The sequence below is a fragment of the Ursus maritimus genome, unplaced genomic scaffold (genome assembly GCF_017311325.1).
Source record: "Ursus maritimus isolate PB19 unplaced genomic scaffold, ASM1731132v1 scaffold_8, whole genome shotgun sequence".
NCBI classification, from domain to species: Eukaryota; Metazoa; Chordata; class Mammalia; order Carnivora; family Ursidae; genus Ursus; species Ursus maritimus.
This window is the reverse complement of record NW_024426996.1, coordinates 23,510,521-23,536,305: the sequence shown is the minus strand read 5'-3', so window position 1 is coordinate 23,536,305 and position 25,785 is coordinate 23,510,521. Positions and strand designations below refer to the sequence as shown.

The following is a 25,785-nucleotide window of genomic DNA, read 5'->3' as shown; positions in this document are numbered from 1 at the left end:
TTTTGTGTATTTCAGAAAAGTTCCTCAATGAAACATCATAAGGTAACATCTAGAATGGCATTAAAAAAGGATTAATAGTTATGATAAGATTATTGCAAAAAAACAAAGGATTTCCTTTTTGAAGAAAAATTTTAATTTTTAAAACATTTTTAAAAAGATTTTTATTTTGACAGAGAGAGGGAGGGAGAGCACTCATGTAGGGGGAGCGGCAGGCAGAGGGAGAGGGAGAAGCAGGCTCCCTGATGAGCAGAGAGCCCAGCAACAACATGGGGCTCAATCCCAGGATCCTGGGGTCATGACCTGAGCTGAAGGCAGACGCTTAACCGGCTGAGCCACGGAGGTGCTCCTGAAGAAAAATTTTTAAGAAGCGCAGGAATAGAGAGACCTTGGGAGAACAGGATGGAAATAGGTTGATTTAACATTGATATGGCTGAAAGATATTGTCAGATCCAAAGCAGAGGATAAAAAGTGTCACTTGTTAAACTGGTAGCAGTGTTAGCAGAAATTAGCACAATTTTAACAGGGCAGATGGGGCAAAAATTGGTTTCATAGTATTCAGTAGCACTTGGCTGATTATTCACAGCAGGTAATATCAGTAGGAAGCAGGTGATACCCATATAATGTAACACGTGTTGGGCCTAACAGTGGCCTAACAGATATATGTGAATGTTAGTTAGTAAACAATCACATCGTTGTGATTACACATATGTGTATATACTTCAAAGTATTTTTATTCACTTATTTTTTAAAATTTTAATTTCAGTACAGTTAATGTACAGTGTTACGTTAGTTTCAGGAGTACAATATAGAAATTCAATATTTCTATACATTACTCCGTGCTTATCATGGTAAATGTACTCTTTAATCGCCATCACCTATTTCACTCATTTCCCTACCCACCTCACCTCTGGTAACCATCAGTTTGTTCTCTGTGGTTAGAGTCTGTTTCTTGGTTTGTCTCTCTTTTTTCCTATGCTAGTTTGTTTCTTAAATTCCACATGTGAATGAAATCATATAGTATTTGGCTTTCTCTGACTGACTTATTTTGCTTAGCATAATACTTTCTAGCTCCATCCATGTTGTTGCAAATGTCAAGATTTCATTCTTCTGGCTGAATAATATTGAATTGTATGTATATATACACCACATCTTCTTTATTCATTTGCCTATTGCTGGACACTTGGCCTGCTTTCATAATTTGGCTATTGTAAATAATGCTAAAGTAAATATAGGGGTGCATGTATCCCTTCGAATTAGTGTTTTTGTATTTTTTTGGTAAATGTTATATATTTTGGATACCAACCCTTTTATCACATGTCATTTGCAAATATCTTCTTCCATTTAGTAGGTTGCCTTTTAATTTTGTTGATTACATCCTTTGCCATGAAGCAGCTTTTTATTTTGATGTAGTCCCAGTGGTTTATTTTTGCTTTTATTTCCCTTGTCTTAGGAGACACCTCTAGAAAAATCTTGCTACATCCAATGTCAGAGAAATTACTGCCTGTGTACTCTTCTAGGATGTTTATGGTTTCAGGTCTCACATCTAGGTTCTCAATCTGTTTTGAGTATATTTTTGTACACGGTGTAAGAAAGTGGCCCACTTTCATTCCTTTGCATGTAGCTGTCCAATTTTCCCAACACCATTTGTTGAAGGGACTTTTTCCCATTTTGTATTCTTTCTTCCTTTGCTGAAGATTAATTGACCGTGTAATTGTCAGTTTATTTTTGGGTGTTCTGTGCTGTTCTGTTGGTCTGTGTGTCTGTTTTTGTTCTGTATGATACTGTTTCAATTACCACAGTTTTGTAACATAACTTGAAGTCTGGAATTGTGATGCCGCCAGTTTTGTTCTGCTTTTTCAAAATTGGTTTGGCTCTTTGGGGTCTTTTGTGGTTCCATATAAATTTTAGGATTATTTTTCCAGTTCTGTGAAAAATACTGTTGGTATATTGATAGGGAGTGTATTAAATGTGTAGATTGCTTCGGGTAGTGCAGACATTTTAATGCTATTTTTTCTTATAGTCTCTGAGCATGGAATGTCTTTGTTTTGAATTTCTTTCATCAGTGTTTTCTAATTTTCAGTGTACAGGTCTTTAATCTCAAGTTTATTCCTAGAAATTTTATTTTTGGCACAGTTGTAATTGGGATTGTTTTCTTAATTTCATTTTCTGCTGCTTCATTATTAGTGTATAGGAATGCAACAAATATCTATCTGTACAGTGATTTCGTATCCTGAATTCATTTATCAGCTGTAGTAGTTTTCTGGTGGAGTCTTTAGAATTTTCTGTCTATAGTACCATATCATCTGCAAACAGTGAAAGTTTTACTTCTTCCTTTCCAATTTGGATGCCTTTTATTTCTTCTTGTTGTCTGATTACTGTGGCTAGGACTTCCAGTACTATGTTGAGTAAAATTGGTGAGAGTACACATCCTTGTCTTGTTTGTTTCTTTTTTTTTTTCTTTCTTGTTTCTGACATTAGGGAAAATGCTCTCTGTTTTTCACCGTGTGATGTTGGCTGTAGATTTTTAATGTAAGGCCTATATTATGTCGAAGTATGTTCCCTCTAGACCTATTTTGTTGAGGGTTTTAATATGAATGGATGTTTTACTATGTTGTGTGGTTTTTTCCCTTCATCTTGTTGATGTGTGATGTATCACATTGGTTGGTTTGTGAATATTGATGCACACTTGCATCTCATGAATAGATCCAACTTGATCATGGTGAATGATTGTTTTAATGTATTGTTAGATTTGGCTTGCTGGTGTTTTGTTGAGGATTTTTGCATCTGTGTTCATCAGAGATACTGGCCCGTGGTTCTCATTTTTTGTGGTGTGTTTATCTGGTTTCGGTATCAGGATTGATACCGATCTCATAGAATGAATTTGGAAGTTTTCTTTCCTCTGTTTTTTTGGAAATAGTTTGAGAAAAATGGATGTTAACTCTTCTTTAAGTGATAGAATTTGCCTGTGAAGCCATCTGGTCCTGGACTTTTGTTTTTTGGAAGTTCTTTTTTTTTTTTTTTTTTTAAATTTAAATTCAACTAACCAACATATAGTACGTCATTAATTTCAGATGTAGAGTTCAGTAATTAATCAGTTGCATATTAACACCCAGTGCTCACCACATCATGTGCCCTCCTTAATGTGCATCACCAAGTTACCCCAACCCCCCACCCCCGTCCCCTCCAGCAACCCTCAGTTTCTTTCCCATAGTTAAGAGTCTCTCTTGGTTTGTCTCCCTCTCTGATTTCTTCCCATTCGTTTTCCCTCCCTTCCCTTATGATCTTCTGCACTGGTTTTTATATTCCTCATGTGAGTGAAACCATAATAATAATTTTTTTTCTCTGATTGACTTATTTCGCTCAGCATAATACCATCCAGTTCCATCCACATCAATGTAAATGATAAGATATCATCCTTTCTGATGGCTGAGTAATGGAGTTTTTTATTGCTGATTCAGTTCCATTGCTGGTAATCTGTTCAAATTTCTATTTTTTCCGGATTCAGTTTTGGTAGATTATACGTTTCCTGGAAGTTATGTATTTCTTCTAGATTGTACAGTTTTTTCACATGTAAATTTTCATAACATTCTCTTAAAATGGTTCATCTCTTTGGTGTTGGTTGTTGTTTATCCTTTTTCATTAGTGATTTTGTTTATTTGGTTCTGCTCTCTCTCTTTTTGATGAGTCTGGCTACAGGTTTATCAATTTTATTGATGTTTTCAAAGAACCATCTCTTGGTGTCATTGATCTGTTCTATTTTTTTTCTTTTAGTTTCTATATCAATTATTTCTGCTCTAATTTTTATTATTTTTTTTCTGGTTTTGGATTTTGTTTGTTGTTTTTTTTAGCTGCTTTAGGTATAAGCTTAGGTTGTTTATTTGAGTTTTTTCTTTTCTCATGATGTAAGTCTGTATTGGTATTAATTTCCCTCTTTGAACTACTTTGCTGCATCCCAAGGATTTTGAATCGTTGTGTTTTTATTTTCATTTGTTTCTATGTAATTTTTGACTTCTTTTTTGATTTTTTGATAGACCCATTCATTGTTTAGTAGCATGTTATTTAACTTCCCTGTATTTGGGCCCTTTACAGGTTTTTTTCTTGTGTTTGATTTCTAGTGTCATATCATTGCGGTCAGAAAAGATGCATGTTATGGCTTTGATCTTTTTGAATTTATTAAGATTTGTTTTGTGGACTAATATGTGATCTTTTCTGCAGAATGTTCCATGTGCACTTGAGAAGAATGTGTATTCTGCTGTTTTAGGGTAGAATGTTCTGAATATATCTCTTAAATTCATCTGGTCCAGTGTGTCATTCAGAGCAAATGTTCTCTTGTTGATTTCCTGTTTGGATGATCTTTCCATTGATGTAAGTGGGGTGTTAAAGTCCCTTACTACTGTATTACTGTTGATTATTTCCTTTATGTCTGTTATTACCTATCTTATTTATTTGGGTCTTCCCATGTTGGGTGCATAAATATTTTCAATTATATCATCTTGTTGGATTGTCCTCTTTATGATTGTACAGTATACTTTTTTTGTCTCTGGTTACAGTTTTTGTTTTAAAGTCTGTTTTAAGGATTGCTACTCTGGCTTTTTTTTTTTTTTTTTTAAGATTTATTTACTTATTTATTAGAGAGAGAGAACACGAGATGGGGGAGGGTCAGAGGGAGAAGCAGACTCCCCACTGAGCAGGAGCCGGATTCAGGGGCTTGGTCTCAGGACTCCGGGATTGTGAACTGAGCCAAAGGCAGATGCTTAACCGACTGAGCCACCCAGATGCCCTGTAATCTGGGTTTCTTTTGACATCCATTTCCACGGTCAATGTTTCTCAGTCCTCTCACTTTCAATCTGTAGGTGTCTTTAGATCTGAAATGACTTTCTTGCAGGCAGCAAATAAATAGGTCTTATTTTTTTTAATCTACTTTGTCACTCTTTGTCTTTTGATTTGAATATTCATTTACATTCAGAATAACTATTGATAGACATGAATTTATTGAAATTTTGATACTTGTTTTATGGTTGTTGTCATGTTTTTCTGATCCTTCTTTGTTCTCTTTCATGGTTTTTGGTTTTCTTTAGTGATATACTTGGATTCATTTTTCTTTCTTCTTTGTATATCTATTACTGGTTTTTGATTTATGGTTACTATTAGGTTTGTATATAATGTCTTCTGCATAGAGCAGTGTATATTAAGTTGATTGTATCTTAAGTTTAAACCTATTCTTTACTCCTCTCTCCCCCATGTTTCAGGTTTATCTGTTTATGGTGGGTATCTGTTTAGGTTTCTGGTATCTCTTATTACATCCTTTTATTTTATGAGTTCCTTGACTGATTTTTGCAGAAATACCTACTTTTATAGCTTTTGTGTTTTTCAACTTTTCATTCTCCCACTTACGGTCTTTACACTCAGATTCCCCTTTAATATTTCTTATAGGTTTGGTTTTGTGGTCATGAACTCCTTTAGTTTTTGTCTGACAAATGTTTTAGCTCTCCTTCTTACCCTAAGTGATAGTCTTGCCAGGCAGAGTATTCTTGGCTGTAGATTTTTCCGTTTTAGCACTTTGAATATATTATGCCTCTCCCTTCTGGCCTGTTAAATTTCTGCTGTAAAATCTGCAGATTTACGGGGTTCTCTCCCTCCCCCTGTTCCTGCTTGTGTGCGTGTGTGCTTGTGTGCGTGTGTACACGTGCTTGCTCTGTCTCCCTAAAATAAATAAAATCTTAAAGAGGTTTGGTTTTTTTAAAATATTTTTTGCCATTTCAATTACTACATGTCTTAGTGTGGACCTCCTTAGTTTGGATTTTGGGGGTTGAGTTTCCATGCCTCTTGGATCTGGATATCTGTTTTCTTCCCCACATTCAGGAAGTTTTCGACTAGTAATTTTTCAAATAAATTTTCTGCCCCCTTTTCTCTTTCTTCTTTTGGGATCCCTATCATGAGAATGTTATTACACTTGATGGAGTCACTGAGTTCCCTAAGACTTGTTCTCAATTTGCGTAATTTTTTTCCTTTCATGTATTCGGTTTGATTACTTATTTTTTTTAAAGATTTTTTATTTATTTATTTGACAGAGAGAGACAGCCAGAGAGAGAGGGAACACAAGCAGGGGGAGTGGGAGAGGAAGAAGCAGGCTCCCAGCAGAGGAGCCTGATGCGGGGCTCGATCCCAGAACGCCAGGATCACGCCCTGAGTGGAAGGCAGACGCTTAACGACTGAGCCACTCAGGCGCCCCTGATTACTTTCTTTTATTCTGATTTCTAGGTCATTAATTACTTCTCCTTCCTCTAGCTTGCTCTTTATTCCATCTAGTGTATTTTTAGTTTCATTTATTGTGTTTTCCTCTCTGGTTGGTTCTTTTTTATCCCTTTGTTAAGGGTTTCACTGATGTCCCCTACTCTTTTGTCAAGTCCAGTGTGTATTTTTATGATTATTACTTTGAATATGTCATGCTCCTGCCTACTGGCTTCTGTGGTTTCTGATGAGAACTTAGTTGTTAATCTTAACGGAGGCTCCCTTATGCATGATGAATCACTTCTCTCTTGCTGCTCTGAAGATTCTGTCTTTGGCTTTTGACACTGACTGTGGTATGTCAGGTGCAGATATCTGGTCTTTGTTAAGTTTTTTCGATGTGCAGGTTAATGATTTGGGGTATTATTTCTTCACATATTTCTGCCCCTTTTTCTCCACTCCTCTCTCCTTCTATTATTCATATATTGGTACACTTGATAGTATTCCATACATTTCTGAGGCTCTGTTAATTTTTTTACTTTTTTTTTCCTGTCCTCAGATGGAGAATTTCAATTGTCTTCAGATTTGCTGATTTTTTTCTTTTGCCAGCTTAAATCACCTGTTCCATCTCTCTAGTGAATATCTTATTTTGCTTATTATACTTTATTTTATTTATTTATTTTATTTTTTATTTGATAAATAGAATGATTTGGGATTCATTCCTTCGGACACCATCTGGCTCTGTGCTAGAAAATAATGGTTTTTTTATTTTTTATTTTTAAAAGATTTTATTTATTTATTTGACAGAGATAGAGACAGCCAGCGAGAGAGGGAACACAAGCAGGGGGAGTGGGAGAGGAAGAAGCAGGCTCCCAGCGGAGGAGCCTGATGTGGGGCTCGATCCCAGAACGCTGGGATCACGCCCTGAGCCTAAGGCATATGCTTAACCACTGCGCCATCGAGGCGCCCCTATCCTTTTCTTAAAATACTTTTTAAAGCCAGAGATGATTTTTTATAATTTTTTATTGATATTTATTTGGTAAGGTCGTGTTCTCATTCTCTTAGTTTTTTAGACATGGGTTTTCTTTAGTTCTTTGAATGTATTTATAATAGCTGACTTAAACTCCTTGTCTAGTAAGTCCAATGAAGAAGTCCCTGGAATTTCTCAGGATTAGTTTCTGTTGAATGCTTCCTAAATGTGCATGAACCATACTTTCCTCTTTGTTTGCATGTCATGTAATATATATATATTTTTGGTTGAAACTGGATATTTTAAATAACACGGTAACTCAGGAAGTCCAGTTTTTCCCCTTCTTGGGATTTGCTGTTGCTGCTCTTTGGTGATTTTCCTGATGTAAGTCTGTAATGTCTTTATTGTTTATACTGTATAGCAACAGAAGTCTTTGTTCAGTTAACTTAATGGTGAGCTAACAGTTGGACTAAGCCTTCCTTAAATGCCTTGAACCAACCGGTAAATCTCCCAACCCTTACAAAGGGGCTCTGGGTATGTGTTGGGGTGTGCCTTCTGTGCTGACAGGCTGTTTACAGTTCTGCCTTTGCTTTCATTTACTGTTCGTGCAGAAGTTCAAGGTCAGCTTGAGGTGAGAGATTAGGGCCATTTTAGGTGTTTTCAGTGTGTGCACACAGCCCTGCGCAAGTGGGTGGCCTTCTGGATTCCTAGGACTGTGTTGGAGCTTTTCAAAGCCCACTGTAGACATCTCATTCCCCAGTGTTTCTTTTAAAATAGTCTTTTATTAGACCCAACTACTTCAGGTAGTTAATAATTGTTAAACAGTTGTTACTGATTAGTTTAGCATTAGCCCTAGGGGAAGGGCTGTTTAACCAAGAGCGTTCAGAATCAAGTTAAATAAAGACAAGCCCTGTGAACTTTTAAGGAAGCTTTTAACCAAGTCAATAGTGATAATCATCTAGGATGGGCTTTTGGGCAGTTCCAAACCCATTCTGCCCCTCCATTGGCTTTTAGGCAGCTTTTCAGAGCTACATAGTTGTGGGGCTGTTATTTTTCAAGGCTACTGTGTAGAGCATGGGAGAGGGGAATGAGAACAAGGCAGTGAAAAGTGCCACAGAGTTCTGTTTTTACTGAGATAAGCTGTGTCTTGGATGTTTTCCATACTGTTGCAAACTTTTGGCCAATTTGAAGAGTTCTGAAGAGTTGATTTTGACAGTTTTTTTTTTTCCAGCGCTCTTTTTTGCTTTTACAGAGGAGATTTTCAGAGGTCATTAGTCTATCATGCTTCCTATTGAGTTAATTTTTATGGTTATTTTTCTTTTTAAGACTTTATTTATTAGAGAGTGCATACATGAGCGGGGCAAAAGGAGAAGGAGAGGGAGAAACAGACTCCTCGCTGAGCAAGGAGCCCAATGCGGGGCTTGATCCCAGAATACGGGGATCGTGACCTGAGCTGAGGGCAGATGCTTAACCCAGGCACCCCTTATGTTTTTGGTGTTTTTTTTTTTTTTTGAGATAAAATTTGCATGTATTGAAATGTTCAAATCTTCATTGTACCATTAAATGAATCTCATGAATGCATACACTTGTGTAAACCAAATCCCTGTCAGGTTATAGAATATCACTACCACTCCAGAAAGTCCCTTCATGCCACTTGCCCATCTGTCCCTACCCTATCTACTCCAGGCACTACTACTCTTCTGAATTTTTTAAACTATAGATTTGTTTTGTCTTTTCTAGAACTTCGTATAAATAGGACCATTTCAATATGTGCTCTTTAGTGCAAGGCTTCTTTTCCTCAGCATATGTTTTAGATTCATCTGTATAGTTGCATGAATCAGTATTTTGTGTCTTTATTGCTGCATAGTATTCCATTGAACAAATGGACCAGTTGTTTTATCCATTCTCTTGTTGATGGACACCTCAACTGTTTCCACATTTTAGTTGTTAGTATAAAGCTGTTACAAACCTTTCTGTATAAATCTTTTTCTAGACATATGCTTTTTTTTCTTTTTCATTGCTGTAGCAGAGCAGAGTGAAATTTTTAAAACATAGGTCACCATGTCACTCCCCTGCTTGTGACCCTCCAACAACTTCCAGCTGTACTTAGAATTAAATCCAATTTTGTAACTAAGTTTTTATTAAGTCCTCTGTTATCTGACTGCTCATCTCACATTTTTTTTTCTCTCAACCACTACACTCCAGTCCTAGTGGGCTTTACATTAGCTGTTTTCTTTATCTGGAATGCTTTACCTGTTTTTTGCATAGGTGATTCCTTCTGGACATTTGGATTTTAACTAAATAATACCTTCTCTTAGCATATAATCTGAAGCACCCATGATCTTTTAATTCTCTGTTTAGTATTTCTATCTGATATTTGGTCAGTTTATTTTTTACTAGTTTAATGTCTTATTTCTCCACACTAAAATATAAGCCCCCCAAAGCAGGGACCTTATCAGTCTTGTTCACAGCTGCATGCATGGCCACTAGAATATCATCTGACATATGAAAGTATTCAGTAAATACTGGATGGGGGGATGGATGGATAGAGAGATAAATCTATACAGATTTGAAGAAACAGCATGAATAAGAATTGTATGTCTTCAAAAAGAATTTCTGTTGACTCATATTTCTACATGAGGACATGGTTATTATTGATTTTTCTAGATTGAGGAACCAAGTTTAACTTAAGACTGTAATTTCCTCGGATGTTAGTATGGATTCAAGTAGGTAGAATTAATACATATATTCTTAGTGAGCTATAGTCCAGAATCTTCATTCCAAGGACTATGGGGTAAATATTACAAAGGGCGATGCTCCTGAAAAACTTCTTAATTATTCATTGGAAATTCTGTTTAATAATGAATCGAATGAATGAAGGAATACAAATCTTTTCAGTGTACAGTACATATACTGGCCATAGATTGTGTTGGAAGAATGAGAGTTGTGCTTGTTCTCATAATTGTTTGTGTACTTTGTGTTGGGAACCAAGCTAATCTCAGGGAACATGATCCGATGTTGGTCCTTGATGGCTTGCATTCTAATTGGAAACAGCAAAAATTATGAAACAGTGAATATCAGTAAAACTGTATGAACAGTACCAAATGAGTGGTTCAGACAATAAATAATATGGATGTTCATAGAAGAATGTACTCATAAAGACCAGGAGCATTCAGATGAACATTATTGTGCTTTAGACAAATGGCCAGGAAGGGAAATCATATACAATTAGAGAAGTGTCATAACAAATGGTATAGGAGGAAGCCAGCCAACCGGTCAGGCTGGTTGGTAGAGTCTCACAGGGATGGTAATACTTTTTTAAGGAATCTGTAGTGTCTGGTTCTCAGTTTTACAGTTCAGAAACTCCCATTTTTTCCCTAATCATGCAGAATAAAGAATTAATGTTCTTAAAGAATTAATTCTTCTCACCAAATCTATAAGAGACTAAGATGCAAATTAAAAAGATAGTTTATTCATTTATAATGAGGACCTCCCAGTGACTGGGAATATTAGGTCTGGTATCCAAGTCACCCTTTTCTAGCATCATAGTACCTGGGAAGTTGACTTAGTAACCTGAATGTTTGTCTGGTGAGCACAGAATCAAAACAAAGCATCCTTATATTCTTGTTTTGAATGGGATTTGCTTTAGGGGAGAAATTTTTTAAGTGTTACCAATATGGAGAAGAATTTGGAAAAAAAATCAACCTTTTAGAGATAACGGCAAGCCAACTATTACTGGTTACATCCATAGGCAAACCTAGGTGAATCATTTGAATAAAAATCTAAATTACTACTCTTCTTAAATTTATATTCTAATTTTTTCAAAGCTCTGACATACTTCTTTCTTCATATTCACTGATCTGAGTTTAGTTTTGAAAGAAAAGAAAAAGAAATATTCCATCTTTTGTTTCAGTTTCAGATGCTGCTGGTTTATCTTTAAGCCTTTAATTATGGCATGAGGCCAGAAGAAACAGTCTGTCTTCACTGATTTGTTATAGGGCAAGAAAAAAATGCTTTCCGAGAAACCAGTGTGCTTAAAAGAAGTTTCCTAAAAAGTGAGCAGGATTTGTTCAGTGATTTCTGTAGACTGGGAATTCCCTCAGTTGATGTACAATTACACCTTGGAGAGTGTAGGAGAGGAGGGCATAGCTTTCCCTTTCATAGGTACACCTTGGAGAGTGTAGGAGAGGAGGGCATAGCTTTCCCTTTCATAGGTACACCTTGGAGAGTGTAGGAGAGGAGGGCATAGCTTTCCCTTTCATAGGTTTTATTCTGTTTCGGTTCTCGTTTTTTGGTTTTTGTTTGTGTTTGTGTTAGTTTTTTTTTTTTTTCAAGTAGACTCCACCCCCAGTGTAGAGCCCAACACAGGGCTTGAGTTCACAACCCTGAGTTTAAGAACTGAGCCGAGATCAAGAGTTGGATGCCTAACTGACTGAGCCACCCAGGCGCCCCTCCCTGTCATTGTTTTGATTGAACTCTCACAAGATTCCTTTTGCTGACATTGTTTGGTAATACTGGTTACATACTTTTAAATTTTTGATATGTTTCATCATTCACAGCCAGTCCAAGCAAAGTGGGTGGTACCTTAAAATCGTCATGATTGGGAGAACTGAGAATAGCTTCTGTTTGGATACATTTTGGACCATACAGTGTTTTGCTTTCCTCACTTGATGGGATGATGGGACGGGATGGGTGGGCATTTAGAGATACAGTATACAGTGGTGTCTCTCACTTGCTCTGTGACCTTAGATGTTAGCTGTGTCTGTGCTTCAGTTTTCTTATATTTAGGTGCTCATCGTAACACCTAACCCGTCCACCTTTCAGGTTGTTCTAAAGATGACAAGGGATTAGAAGGGTATTTTAACAAATCTAAATGAATTTTTTACCAGCCAGCATTTCGCAAATATAGCCAGCTCTCTGGCCGAATTTTAGCTTTTCTCCTACATGGAACAAATAGTATTTTCTCTCTGGATGGTGAAGTTATTTGTGTCATCAGATGTTTCTGTCACTCTGTAGCCATAGGTGTGGGTCTCTGGGTAGAACTGAGGGTTGGAATCATGCAGCATTTACTCTTAGAAGAGGCTTATTTAGATAACTTGGCTTACTTATGATAAAGTGTCCTGGGAATTTACAAAACAAGACAAAGATGCCCATTTTTCATATCATTTTCATTGTACTGTAACTCCTAGCCTGAAAAATAGAACAAAAAAAGAAAAAAATCCATAAGAATTGAAAAGGAAGAAATAAAACTTTGTAGAGATTATCTGCATAGAAAACCCAAAAGAATTTACTAAATGTTAAAGTAATATCAGAATTGATTAAAGTAGATAGGAGATCAGTGTATCATGTGTCTACATCAGTAACAAATAATTAAAATGTAATTTTAAAAACACAAAATTTATAGTAGCAACAATGAATATTTAAAAACATGAAATACTCAGGAATAAAACTGACAAAGACAAGCAAGACTTTTTTTTTGTTTGCAGAAAATGTAGATGAATTTTTCTAAAATAATATCAAGTAAAATAGTGTTGAGATTAAATACAGAATAATTACTCTTTTTATAACGTTCAGTATAACTAAAGTTTAATATTTTGTTTAGGTATGTTTATATAAATTTTTTTTAAATGAGAGCAGTGGTTGCACAACAATATGAATGTACTTAATACCACTGAACTGTACACTTATGAATGATTAAGATAGAAAATGTTGTGTTTCTTTCACTGCAATTTAAAAAAAAACAAGGGAGTAATAAACATAGAACTCAGGATATTAATTATCTTGGAGGAGGCAAGGGAACATGATAGGGAAGGAACATAGTTATAGCTATATTTTAAGTGATTGTTAATGTTCTAATGAATTAATGGGTCTTCATTATATTCTAAACATATATGTGTATATATATGTGTGTGTGTGTGTGTGTGTGTGTGTGCATGGATCAGAAGTGACAATGTATGTATCTTCAACCAAAATGATGATTAATCCAAATCTATACACCTGAGATTCATTAAAAAATTAATTTACCATAAAGTCCTCACTTCAGGGAAATAGTTTTAGATCCCTTATTTCTCCTTTGAAGAGGAGCCAAAGAAATGCCACGACTTTTCTGAGTCATTTTATATCCTAAGTATTGGGGAGTTTCCAAGAATCTCTGTTAAATTATAGCAATATTTGGGCTTAGAAAAGTGATTGATGTGTTTAAATCAGCATTCTGTCCCAAGAGGATCATTGATTTGTTAACCTAGACATCAAAGAACTGAAGAGGGAGAGATGGAAAGACTATGGTTAGTAAATTAAACTGAATAAATGGGCTGGTAGGAGATAAAATTAGAGGATAGGCGAAGAAGAAAAGGAGGTGGGAATTGGTTTCCTTTTCCTCCTCTCTCTTTTTCTCTCTCTGTCTCTATTTTTTAAAACTTTTTCTTCAACTTTTTTTCATTTTCTGTTTTCTCTTTCTTTTTCTTCATACCTCTAGAAGGACTGAATCCCAATACAGGGGCTGTCAAGTTAGGCATGGTTCCTAATATAAGGAATCTGAAGGATGGCTGATTTTTTAAATAACTGCTTGAATAAACTGCTTAGTGTTAGAATTTATTTTGTTAATATATCAAAATACGATATGTTTTGTGCTAAGCTGTGCTGTTTTTTAAATTTATCATATTTAATCTTAAATTTATCACATTTAATCTTAATGATCACTTTATAAGGTGTACAAGTATCTCGTATTTTGGAAGTTTGTGTTATGTCGCTTCACTTTTTTTTTGTTGTTGTTGTTAAGATTTTATTTATTTACTTGAGAGAGAGAGTGTGTGTGTATATGAGTCGGGAGAGGGGCAGAGGGACAAGCAGACTTCCTGCTGAGCAGGGAGCCGGACAACACGTGGCTCCATCCCAGGAGTCTGAGATCATGACCTGAGCCGAAGTCAGACACTTAACCAAGTGAGCCACCCAGGTGCCTCACGCCACTTCACTTTTTCAAAAAACATATATTAGTATCTGTTTTTGACAACTGAAAGAAATCCAAAGAGGATTTTAGCTTTTATGGAAAAAGATGAGAAGCGAAAAGGGTGTTCAGCATTTGTTTTGCAGAGCCATTGTAGAGACCGTACACACCCAGAACAGCAAGCATGGCCCACCAAGTTCCTTGCCCTGGAACGACACTGAGCATCTCAGCATCAGGCCGCCGTAGCTTTGAACTGTGTCTGTGGGCATCTGTGTTTCACCTTTATTTATTTTATGCATCTGTTAGCAAGATGCATCCTAAGGTATCAGAAAAGCCTGAGAGAGGTTATTTATTGGGTTTAGGAACACTCAAAATTTTTTCCGTATAAATTAATGGTAATTATTTCTTTGCTTTATGACATTTTGACTTATGAAAGCTTTCATAGGAATGCTCTACTTTCAGAGAGCAGAGGAAACCTTTACCTGTTTTATAACAAGCTGAAATAGGGTTCTATAGCAGGATTGCCATTTAGGCAGTCTAACTCCAGAGTCTCATAACCACAGTACTGCCTGTGCGAATTGCTTTTATCAGCCTCTAGTGACAAAAATCTATGACATCAACCAACAAATCAGGGTACCTGGTCACCTGAAATGAGTAGCATCAGTTGTCCCTCAGGAAGAAACAGGTTTTCTTGATGAATTTGTCTGACCCAGGATCAAGAGGATTATCAGACAGGGACCTGGAAGAAAACTGAGAATACACTCAGCTGGAATTCTGAAAAGGATTTAATGAAGTTGTGTGCAGGATTAAATGAACCAACATGGGATGCTGAGGGCATCTGTGGGAAGTTCGTATCATCTCAGAAAGTGGCAAGGCAAGGAAAGGATGTTATTGGAACCTAGTGATAAGCCCATTTCATATTAAGAGAAATAACATATTTTTATGAAAAATAATTATATTTTCCAAAAGAAATTTGTGAAAAGAGTAACATTGTTTTACATTTTTGCAAATCTCTTTGAAGTATGCGATGTCTGACTTATTAGAAAATAGCTAGAGTCTCCTATTTGTGCATTTAATTTGTTGCAGTATTATGTATCAGTTGGGCCCTGGGAAACTCATGAGAGAATGAGAATAAAGAAGACAAATAATGCCTTAATATTACTATGAGGAGAGTTTTGACTTTGGGGAACCTGGGTGGCTCAGTCGATTAAGAGTCTGACCCTTGATTTTAGCTCAGGTCATGATCTCAGGGTTGTGAGATCAAGCCCCATGTTGGGCTCCATGCTTAGTGGGCAGTCTGGTTCTCTCCCTCTCCCCCTGCCCCTTTCCCCACTTATGCTTGCTTACTGTCTCTAAAATAACTACTTTTTAAAAGATTTACTTATTTTTAATTTTATAGACTTCCTGAAAGTGTTTCAAGGACCCCTGGGGTGGCGTCGAGCCTGAGTGGCTCAGTCATTTAGGCATCTGCCTTCGGCTTAGGCTCAGGTCATGATCCCAGGGTCCTGGGATTGAGGGTGCATCGGGCTCCCAGCTCAGTGGGGGTTCTGCTTCTCTCTCTTCCTCTACTCTTCTTCCCTACTTGTGTTCTTTCTCTCTCTCTCTCAAATAAATAAATCTTTAAAAAAAAAATTAAGGACCCCCCCCCAAGGAGTGAGGGTGGGGGTGTCACATGTTGAGAACTATGGTCTTATATATTTTTTTGTATTATTGTATAATAAATGTATTTGTTATATATTGTATATAAATGTATATTTTAATGCAAAACAAAAAATAACAATAATGACAAATTAATGAAAATACAAATGATTCACAAGATTGTCACTATTGTAAGTTAGAAAAACAAGTGTTCAAAACACCTATGAATTTTCTAAGAACATTGTTCAGTACATTTGCCAGCTATACAAACGTGAGAATTACTTACTATACAAACTAGAAGACCACTTTGTGCAGAGTCTAGTGAAAACCCTTTGATTTCTGGTGCTCCAGGCACCAAGAGTTTTATTTTATTAGCATGGGTGCTACAAGCGTTTAAGTAAGTATGACATGATCTTAGTCCTGAAAAAGCAAGTACTGTAGAATAATTGACAACCAGCCACGCACACTCAGAGATCATCAAAGAGATCCCATGATTGCTGAAAGGAGTCTTAGAATCTTATAGGAGAGCAAGGCATTGTAAGCAGGTAAGAATGATGTGTTGTAATAGAGTTAGTAAGGAGAGAGTGAATGTACTTTAAAATGTATATGTGTGGGATGGCTCAGGAAAGGATTATGGCAGGTAACTTTTTTGTCTCTTGTAAATTCAGAGAATCATTTTTATTTCTTACAAAATGATTCTTCTAATACATATTAGTATTAAATTTGGTATTAACCAGTTCACCTCTATCAAAATGTCCTTTGGGGACAATGTGACCCTTAATTTTGAGAGTTTTACATCCAAGTTATTTTTGAAATATTTTCTTCCTTTTAAAAATTAATTATATATAAAAACAGCAAAGAAAGCAATGTCTTGAGTACTGTAATACTGAAATTTAATTTTCTTAATAATACTCCCAAGTTTTCCTGTAATACAGAAAAAAATTCATGCCTAAACTTAGTCAAATTTTCTTAGAAATCTATTTTTTTATATTTAAAGTCAATTAATTAACATATAGTGTATTATTAATTTCATAGGTAGAGGTCAGTGATTCATCAGTCTTATATAATACACAGTGCTCATTACATCATGCCCTCCTTAATGTCCATCACCCAGTTACCCCACTTGCCCACCCCCCTCCCCTCCAGCAACCCTCAGTTTGTTTCCGATGATTGAGAGTCTTTTATGGTTTATCTCCCTCTCTGATTTCATCTTGTTTTATTTTTCCCTCCTCCCTCTATGCCCCTGTAGTAACTCTTTTTATTTTTTTTTAAGATTGTATTTATTTGACAGAGAGAGAGACAGCCAGTGAGAGAGGGAACACAAGCAGGGGGAGTGGGAGAGGATGAAGCAGGCTCCCAGTGGAGCAGGGAGCCTGATGCAGGGCTTAATCCCAGGACCCTGGGATCACGCCCTGGGCGGAAGGCAGATGTTTAATGACTGAGCCACCCAGGCGCCCCAGTGGCAGGTAACTCTTGAACAGAGTATGGAAAAGTGAGTAGGTGTTGGACAAGTGGATGAAGAAGGGCATTTCAGATAGAAAATAGCATGGGGGAAGCCTGGGTAGCTCAGTAAGTTGCCTTCGGCTCAGGTCTTGGTCCCAGGGGCTTGGGGTCGAGTCCTGCATTGGGCTACTTGCTCAGTGGGGAGCCTGCTTCTCCCTCTGCCTGCTGCTCCCCCTGTTTGTGCGCGCGCATGCTCTTTCTCTCTAACAAATAAAATCTTTTTTTTTTTTTTAAGAAAATAGCATGAAGTGACAAATAATTGAACATGATGGGAGTAGAGAGTTTAAGGAGGTAACAGCAGCATTCATAAAGATAGGCTGAGCAGTGTGTACTTTATTCAGAGGGCAGTGAGAAGGTGTGGAAAGATTTTAAAAGGAAAATATCAGATTTGCATTTTAGAAGATATCAGAGAAAACCAGAGCTGAACGATAGTTAAAGCAGTAAAAACAGATTTTTGTTCTAGAACTATTACAGTAGGGAAAAAGAACCTTCAGAATAGAACTGGGCTCAGTTCAAATACAGTATGGAAAGTTAGGGATTTATATCCAGGAAGTGCGTGTGTGTGGTGGGGGGAGATTAGTGCATGTAAAATTATTAAGGGAGTAGGGTAATTTTTGCTAAACTGATCTACACAGGATTCTTGCTGAAGGCAGGCCAAAGTGATCAGATATTACTGGGGGATGGTAGGAGATGAGGGAATTGACAAATATAAAGAGTGATCAGGTATCAAGGGTAGCAAATTCTTGCTAAACTTATTTAGCAGAATTCTTGCTAAAACTGGATCCTGCAAAGATGAACACAGAAATCCAAAGGTCAAGGCCTAGTTGAGAAGAGGGTTCAGAGGAACAAGCTAAAGGTTGGTCAACGAAAGCGTTTTTGTCAAAGGTAACTGTTGGAATGTGGGAGGGAGGCTAAGAGGGTCTTAGATTAGGAATAAGAGCTAATTAGGGCTTGAACTGAAGCTTGAACCATAGAGATAGAAGAGAAAGGAATGAATTGAAGAAATTTAATGTGGTATGGATTGTACTTGCAGGTCATGTCATTTGGACAGATGCTGAATATAAATGGCAAGGGGGGGGGCGCCTGGGTGGCTCAGTCATTAAACTCTGCCTTCGGCTCAGGGCCTGATCCCAGGGTCCTGGGATCCAGCTCCGCATTGGGCTCCCTGCTCCACTGGGAGCCTGCTTCTTCCTCTCCCACTCCCCCTGCTTGTGTTCCCTCTCTCACTGGCTGTCTCTCTCTCTGTCAAATAAATAAATAAAATCTTTAAAAATATATATATATAAATAAATAAATGGCAAGAGGTTCCTTCCTAATCCTTGCTTTGCTTCCTGCTATTTTTTTTAACAGGGTGAATGGAATATATGTGTGCGAATGTGTGGTGTGTGTAGATGTATTTTTTGTGCTGACATATGTATTGAAGGCAATTTAGATGATTTTATTTTCAGAATCTTGTGACAACCTCTAGAGTGTGATGAAACGAAGAGCAGGTAGGCCGTAAGCTTATGGCTTTGTTGAAGAGAGGCCCAGGGTCAAGGTATAGGTAGAGATAGGGGCAGTGTTGGTCTTCTCTTTCAATTGTCATAGAAAACAGAAATCATACTTTGAAAAATAGTGCTATGTTTCTGAACTCATGCGTTTGGGAGGACCTTTACAAGTATGGCCGACTTAGTCGTTTGGGGGAAGAGCTAACATTTGAGAGCACTATAAAAGTGATTGTATTTTAGTAAGGGTGCATTACTTCCTTCATGAAACAAAGATTTAAATAAAATAAATACTCTATGAATTTTTTGTTCCATTTTTAATCAAAGATTTAGAACAGGTCTAGATTTAATTACAATTGAGTCATTGCCTTTTCTGGGAGGAGGAATCTTAAGTATGCAGTTCAATATGATGAAGTTTCATAGTGCATGCTATTCCATATTTTATTTTTTTAAGGATTTATTTATTTTTAGAGAGAGAGTGTAAGTGGGGGGAAGGGCAGAGGGAGAGACTCTTCAAACAGACTCCTTGCTGAGTGCAGAGCCCAGCCTGGAGCTTAATCCCACGATCCTGAGATCATGACCTGAGCCATAACCAAGAGTCAGGTGCTTAACCAATTGAGTCACCCAGGTGCCCCGCTATTCCATATTTTAGATCATCATTTCATTTTCTTCAAGCTCTTATTAAAATTTGTCTTTTCTTTGTAAGTAATTTAAAGAATGCCAAATCATGATTGATGGGAAATTATGGAAAATCTCTTAATTCATCTCATGGCATTTCTAAGATAGTTGCAGTCTATTGAGCAGCACCAAGCAACTTCATCTGCATTTATGGGGCTGGGATTTCCAGGAAGTGTAGTTGTCCTTCTTTGGTACCTAAACGAAACAATAGTTGCAATGTACAGAAAGATGTCAGTTTCAAATAAAATTTACAGACAAGGGAAGAAGAAGAAGCAACTAAGTAACATTACCTTTCCCCCTCTTACCAAACAGTTGTGAGTATGAGAGTGTAGTGTTTTAATCCACAGGATGCATTGACTGTATCATACAGATTTATATTTGTTGGTTCTGGAAGTCTTTAAGAAACATATACTAAAGAGGTATATTAATTCTATATTTAGTACATACTCAATAGCCAAACATAATTAAATACAATCTTTTCTAGTATCATGCAAAATTATCCCATCTATTTATAAGCTCCTTCTGGTTAATTAGAGGAAACAGTTCTGAATTTCTAAATCACTGTAAGTATTTGGCATCTCAGGTTGTATGTATTTAAAACCCAACCTGCAGGGGAGCCTGGGTGGCTCAGTCGGTTAAGTGTTTGCCTTCGGTTCAGCTCATGATCCCAGAGTTCCAGGATCAAGCCCCACATCGGGCTTCCTGCTTAATGGGGAGTCTGCTTCTCCTGCTCCCTCTGCCCCTCCTCCTGTTCCTTCTCTCTCTCTTGCTCACTGTCTCTCACAAATAAATAAATAACATCTTTAAAAAATTTTTATTAAAAAAAAAACCACCCCAACCTACAGTTTTCTTTGCTAAACCGTATCTTCTCCTGATCTCCCTATTTGTGTTAGTGGCAGTATTAATCTTTTAAACATCAAAATCTCAGCTTTTCCTGATTCCCTTTTGTTTTCATTTCAGATCCTTAGCATTTTCCTTGATTCCTTTCCTGAGCTTCAGCCTTCACATCCAGTCTGTCATTAAGTTTTGTTGATTTTCTTTCTGCAATGTAATTCTTTTTTTTTTTTTAAAGATTTTATTTATTTATTTGACAGAGACAGCCAGCGAGAGAGAGAACACAAGCAGGGGGAGTGGGAGAGGAAGAAGCAGGCTCATAGCGGAGGAGCCTGATGTGGGGCTCGATCCCGGAACGCTGGGATCACGCCCTGAGCTGAAGGCAGACGCTTAACGACTGAGCCACCCCGGAGCCCCTCTGCAATGTAATTCATCATATTTCCATTCTTACTATTACCACTTCAGTTTAGCCCTTATTTTTTATATTGTGATAAAGTACACATAGAGGTTAACATTTTAACCATTTAAAACTATACAATTCAGTGACTCTAAGTGCATTCACAGTGTTATATAACCATCACTATTATCTAGTTCTACAACTTTTTCATTACCCCAGACAGAAACTCTGTACCCATTAAATAGTCACTCCTGATTACCTACTTTCAGTCTCTGACAACCTCTAATCTGTTTCTGTGAATTTGTCTGTTCTGGATAATTCATATAAATGGAATCATACATATGTTACCTTTTGTGTTCGGTTTCTTTTACTTAGCATCTTCTCCCACCCCACCCCCAAGATTTTATTCATTCATTCATTTATTTTTTTATGAGAGAGAGCGAGAGCACGCACATGCACAAGTGGCCAGGGGGGACAAGCAGACTCCATGCTGAGTGTGGGGAGCCCGAGCCGAAATTAAGAGTTGGACACTTAACTGACTGAGCCACCCAGGAGCCCCTTAGCATCTTATTTTTAGGGTTAATCTATATTGTAGTCTACGTCAGTATTTCATTTATTTTTATGGCTAAGTAATATTCTATTGTGTATATACACCACATTTTTTTATCCATTTATCTTTTGATGGGTATTTAGGTGTTTCTCCTTTCAGCTATTGTGAATAGTGCTATGTGAACATTTGTGTGCAAATTTTGTTTGAATAACTGTTTTCATTTCTTTTGGTTATATACCTAGGAGTCTGATTGCTGGGTTATATATATGGTGATGCTGTTTAACTTACTGCCCTTACTTTGCAAATCATTGTTTCCTGAAGTGTGGGACCTACCAGGAGGCTCACTGATAATAACATTTAATATTAGTTAATTAATTAATCTCATTTTAATTTTAGTCGCCCTGACTAAATCATGGAAAGTCTCAATTTGGTATTAGTATGGCTTTCAAACATTTCATCAACCATGTTAATACCTCTTTGACAAACACAGAGAAGGCCTGAGGCTTTGAAATTTTGGCACAAAATAACATCTAGCTGGAATTTAGTATTTGTTCCTTGTGTTTCCTTTTATTGTTACATTTTATTTCTATAGTAAGTGACACTGATTTCACACATAGTGAAAATTTGCCTTTTTATGTAAATGTAAGTAAAATAAAGGTGCTACACAGAATTTGCAAAATGTAATGAAGATTGATTAGAAAACATGGCAAAAAATTGTGAAGATGGTATGAGAGTGACTTGAAGTTTGGGAAATACAGACCTGAACTATGGCAACATATTTCTTTTCCAAGTCTTTCCCAATTGCAATCAATCTCCTGTCCCATTCCCAGAAAAATTTAGAATAATTGGATAGTTTCATTCTTCTGTTTATGAATGTTTCATGAATCTCCACTTTATAAAAAGTAAAACTCAAAGTTGTTTAACTGGACTTTTGAAGTCCTTTATATCTCACTCCAAACCAATCTAATTATTATTTTTAGAACTCACCTTCTACTTTCTTACCATTGTTCATTCCTGCATGCTCTCTCTCTGCTGGAAGTTCCTTTCTCCTTAGTTTCTATTGCCATTCATTCTGTTCTCAAATATTTTGAGAATCTCATGTGCCAGTCACTCTACCGTGGATTAGGACTAAAATGGCTTTCTTATTGAGCTTATACTTGTGGGAGGGAGAGTAGATATTAAACAGAGGAATAATTCTTTACAGTTACAGTTGCAATAAATACATTTGCAATAAATAGTGTGATAGAAAAGAAGACAGTGTTACAAAAACAAATAAATAGGGTATCTAGTCTGACATTGAAGGAGTGCTTTCAAAGATGACCTCTTGGTGAAAATGTCATTTAAGCTGAGATTTAAGTGATTGGTAGGCATTAATTTAGTGAAGAAATGGGCAGAGAGAATAGTACATGCAAAGGTACTGAGGTGGGAAGAATCTTGGCTCAAGTATGTTTATTCTTTAATATGCTTATTTTGCCACAAAGAAATTTAAGTATATGTTATCTACTCAGTAATAATGTGCTGGTCTATACTACTTTTGTAAAAGAACCAAATTTATCATGAAGTCCTAACTCAATGAATTTTTTAAGATACTCTAAAAAAGAAATGACTGCCAATAGTAGAATATTAGATCCAAGTTTTAAAACTATCCTGGGAATGTATATAGAAGTCTCATTTCAATATGGAAGTTTATATGAGTTTGTGATATATAAAGAATATGTTTATGCTATATATCTGTATTATGTCTTTATACTCTGTATCTATATATTATAAATATGTGATATAAATTATATAGATTTATATACAAATACCTTGGATAACAGTTGGCTTCTTATTAACGCTGGTAAGCACCAATCAGAAAGCTAGTCAGTAAGAGAGCCTGTTTGGAGCCAGGTACCCTGCTCTGCTATTTACTTTTCTGTCCATTCTCTGATCCACTTTATGGTTGGCTCCAATATCAGTGGGAAAGATGCACAAATGATATGTTAAAGTCGCTTTTTAAAAATATATATTTTATTTATTCATTTGAGAGAGAGATTGAGAGCATGAGCAGGGCGGAGAGGCAGAAGGAGAAGACCCTGCTGAGCGTGGAGCCCAATGTCGGGCTTGATCCCAAGACCCAGAGATCATGACCTGAGCCAAAGGCAAATACCCAACCATTTGAGCCATGCAGGCACCCCTCCCCTCTTTTTGTTTTTATGTAACCAGTAATACCCGATTATTTTATGGTAATTCTATAACAAATATTTTCATGTTTCAAATGTATAGATGTCTGTTTAAATCAGCGAAGATTTTTGGTTACATGCAGGGAGAAACACTGGTCAACTTCAACAGAAAAGGAATTTAATTGTTAGTTGAAGAATCTATAGAAAGACTGAAGAATCAGGCATGGAAAATAGACAAAAACCCAAGGGAGCTAGGTTGCAGGAGGGACTAGGCATAGTCATGTTACAGGAATATGTGTTAAGATGCTGCAGATCTAAGATTTATACCACTCCTACTGCCACTTTAAATACTTTGTTGTTGTTGTTGTTTTTAACTGATGGCCTCTTTGTGGTGCCAGGTGGAGTTCAAAGTCTAGGGTAGGAGTGGTCGGGCTGAGACCTTGCTCTGGCTGCCTGGGAGGATCTCCTTCCTTTGGTTTTCTCTTTTGACCTCCAACCCAGACTTCAATAATAAGGGTTTTGCCCTAAGTAAGAAGGGGTTTTAAAACGGACCTGGGAAAGAAACCTTAAAAAAAGGAGACCAGTGTCTTTCACAATTACCCATTAAAATATGTTTCTAAACAATTCTGTGTGATGACAGGTAGCTGTATATTTCTTGAAATACAAGTTAAAGTTATTAAAGGCATCTCAATTTTTAGAAAACATATGATGGCTTCTGTTTTAAGAAGGGTTGTGATATTTTACTAGAAGAAAATGATTTTGATTCTTTTCAAATTAAAATTGTCTAGATATCCCAAAATTTTATGGTTGTAGGCATGACTAAACAGTAGATTATGTGTTTTTCTAAGAAAAAAAAAATCCTAGAGTACAGATCATTTACCGCTTTGGTTAGGTCTGTTCCTAGATATCTTACTGTTTTTGGTTCAGTTGTAAATGGCATTAATTCCTTGATTTCTCTTTCTTTCTTTTTTTTTTTTTTTTTAAGATTTTATTTATTTATTTAACAGAGATAGAGACAGCCAGCGAGAGAGGGAACACAAGCAGGGGGAGTGGGAGAGGAAGAAGCAGGCTCATAGCGGAGGAGCCTGATGTGGGGCTCGATCCCAGAACGCCGGGATCACGCCCTGAGCCGAAGGCAGACACTTAACCACTGTGCCACCCAGGCGCCCCTTGATTTCTCTTTCTGCTTCTTCATTATGGGTGTATAGAAATGCAAGAGATTTCTGTATGTTGATTTTGCTTCGTGTGACTTCACTGAATTTGTATATGAATTTCAGCAATTTTTTTTTTTTTAAAGATTTTTATTTATTTATTCTACAGAGATAGAGACAGCCAGCGAGAGAGGGAACACAAGCAGGGGGAGTGGGAGAGGAAGAAGCAGGCTCATAGCAGAGGAGCCTGATGTGGGGCTCGATCCCAGAACGCCGGGATCACGCCCTGAGCCGAAGGCAGGCGCTTAACCGCTGTGCCACCCAGGCGCCCCGAATTTCAGCAATTTTTTGATGGAGTCTTTCAGGTTTTCTACATAGAGTATCATGTCACCTGCAAATAGTGAAAGTTTGACTTCCTCCTTGCCGATTTGGACGCCTTTTATTTGTTTTTGTTGTCTGATTGCTGTGGCTAGCATTTCCAGTACTATGTTAAATAACAGTGGCAAGAGTGTATATTCCTGCCTTGTTCCTGACCACAGAGGAAAAGCTTAGTTTTAGCCCTGGGTTTTTTGTATATGGCCTTCATTATGTTGAGTTATGTTCCCTCAAATCCTACTTTGTTGAGGGTTTTTGTCATGAATGGATGTTGTACTTTGTCAAATGCCAAATTATGGAAAAAGCCCAAATATCCACTGATAAATGAAGGGATAAAGAAGATGTGAGGTGTGAGGTGTGTGTGTGTGTGTGTGTGTGTGTGTGTGTGTATTTATATATACAGTGAAATATTACTCAGGCATAAAAAAGAATGAAATCTTGCCATTTGCAATGACATGGATAGAGCTAAGCAAAATAAGTCGGAGAAAGACAAATACCGTAGATTTCACTAATATGTGGAATTTAAGAAACAAAACAAATGAACATAGGGAAAATAAAAAGGGAGGCAAACCAAGAAACAGACTCTTGACTATAGAGAACAAACCAGAGGGAGTTGGGTGGGGGGATGGGTTAAATAGGTGATGGGGGTTAAGGAGGGTACTTATGATGAGCATCCAGGTGTTGTATGTAAGCATAGAATCACACCTGAATTCTACACCTGAAACTAGTATTACACTGTATATTAACTATAACTGGAATTTATTTTATTTTATTTTATTTTTTTAAGATTTTATTTATTTATTTGATAGAGAGAGGCAGCAAGAGAGAGAACACAAGCAGGGGGAGTGGGAGAGGGAGAAGCAGGCTTCCTG

General features: G+C 36.9%; 1 protein-coding gene across 2 annotated transcripts in view; it reads left to right on the top strand.

The window, feature by feature from the left end:
- ART3 (ADP-ribosyltransferase 3 (inactive)) overlaps positions 1–25,785 on the top strand; it is a 150,256-nt gene that overhangs the window by 21,991 nt on the left and 102,480 nt on the right. The gene's annotated exons all lie outside the window — the stretch shown is intronic.